Source organism: Aplysia californica, unplaced genomic scaffold, assembly GCF_000002075.1.
Source record: "Aplysia californica isolate F4 #8 unplaced genomic scaffold, AplCal3.0 scaffold00372, whole genome shotgun sequence".
Lineage (NCBI taxonomy): Eukaryota > Metazoa > Mollusca > Gastropoda > Aplysiida > Aplysiidae > Aplysia > Aplysia californica.
This window is the reverse complement of record NW_004797642.1, coordinates 621,161-623,263: the sequence shown is the minus strand read 5'-3', so window position 1 is coordinate 623,263 and position 2,103 is coordinate 621,161.

The window sequence follows — 2,103 nt, the reverse complement described above, 5'->3', positions numbered from 1 at the left end:
GGGGGGGGTTCAAATTAGGCACAGCAGTGGTCAAAACTTTACACCTCTCAATTGCTATCATGTCTGATGATGAAATGCGTGAGTCTTACGTAGATCTATCCAATTACCACCAGTGCTTGCCTTTCATAGGACCACTGTTTGACCTATTAAAAACAGAAACGTTTGAACATCTCCCTTGCTTCCACCCTCAGCCCCACCCACCAATGCCACCCCTCACTCCCATCATTGTAACACCAATTCGAGGAACTCTTTTCTCAGCTGGCCGTACGATCAGGGCGGTAGGCATTGATCAATCTAATTTCACACCACACCTCTGGCTTCTGGCTACGCAGGAAAGTTTCCGTAGTGGCTCGCTACTCGAGCACTCTCAAGGGCAGTCGTGAGGTTTCACACGCACTACCCTGACCATCTGCATTGCTCAGGGCCAGGGCTCACATGATGGGGTAACATGTAAACGGTCAGAGAACGTTATATAAGAACGTATAGGGTAACATCTACCACCAAATTGCACCCCTACTCCATTTCCTTGCCCTCGCCCAGCGGCATGGCCATAGCATAGTTTAGAGCCGGCGGAACCAAAGTTTTGTTTCAAATCAGGGCTGAGCGGGCAAAGCATTTTCCGTCTTAGACAGGGGAAACCCTCGGAAGGGAGCGGATTTTTCTTTCCGTTTCCGCGTTGGACAGGTTTCCGTTTTATACAGTTAAAGAGGAATATATCAAGGGCCTCCGTTAAGAGAGGTTTCCATTAAATACAGGTTTCCGATTAAGGAAGGTTATAAAAAATAATATTGTATATATTATATCGTTGTTAAACCTCTTCAATTTCGCTTAAACCACCCAAGACAATGTAGGCTAACTCAATGAGGGTTAGAAAAATAAATATTTATTTTCTTATGTTATGACGTTAACGAGGATAATGATTACACTACCGCGATTGTGATCAGACCTCGTAAGCGATCGTTTATGAGTCGAGGTTTGATCACGGTGAAATGTTGGTAAAGTGCATGCTCGTAAGCGACAACATTTTCATACGACAAAAGAACCGACTTCGGTAGAAGATGGTGGTCAGGACACCTTAGTGAGGTCAGGGTAGTTAGGGTTTGATTCCCCCCGGGTTACTATTAAAACATTATCATTTGCAATCTCATGGCTACCGCACCCTGCACTGGATATAAGAAAAGTGCCAGGACTGGTTGCCCTTTGCCGGAATAACGAGGCTGGTTGATGCGTGTACATTGTTTGATACTTCACTTGCATGTTCAGCAATGCGTTTTCTTATTTGCTCATTTTACATACATTACATACAAACTCCTTAGAGCATCTAGGGTTTAAATTTAAAAACAAAAGATTAAGTTATTTGTCAGCAACCTCAAATTAAGAAATAAAGATCATGCTCACAGGAGAACTTTGGCACTTGACAAAGATCTCCAAAGTCACACACACTCACGCCAAGTCTACTGTGAGAGAGCTGCTCGGGCGCATCGAAACTTTCCTGGGTAGCCAGAGGTGTAAAATTAGTTTGACCAATGCCTGCTGCTCTGACCGTACTTGCACGGGAGGCGTCGAGAGGGGTGGCATCAAGGAGTTTAGAACTATCCACAGAATTCTACACTAAGTGTAGAATTCTGTGGAACTATCTTATCTAGATTTCAGTGCGTAAGTCGGGCATTCGCTCAGCGCAGGTAGACCACAGTTCCGCCGCGAGAGAGGGCTCCTATCAGGCGTGCGGTGCCGCCCACAGAGCATCCTCCATTACTTTTAATCTCCTTGGGTGGCATTGATACTATTTGATACAGGATGTATTGGTTGACTGTGCTCATTGCACCAATGGCTGGGGCCTAGGGTGAGGTTAACGGTGGAAGCACAGGAGATGTTTAGCCCCGTTTCTGTTTTTTAATAGGTCAATCAGTGGTCCCATGAAATGCAAGCGCTGGCGGCAATGGATAAGTAGGACTGACCCACACCAATATCAGTATTAGAGAGGCTAGAATAGCACTTGAGATGTGTGAAGTTTTGTTGCTGACCGGGCAAGATTCCACCGGCAGGGCCTATCTATCTATCTATCTATCTATCTATCTATCTATCTATCTATCTATCTATCTA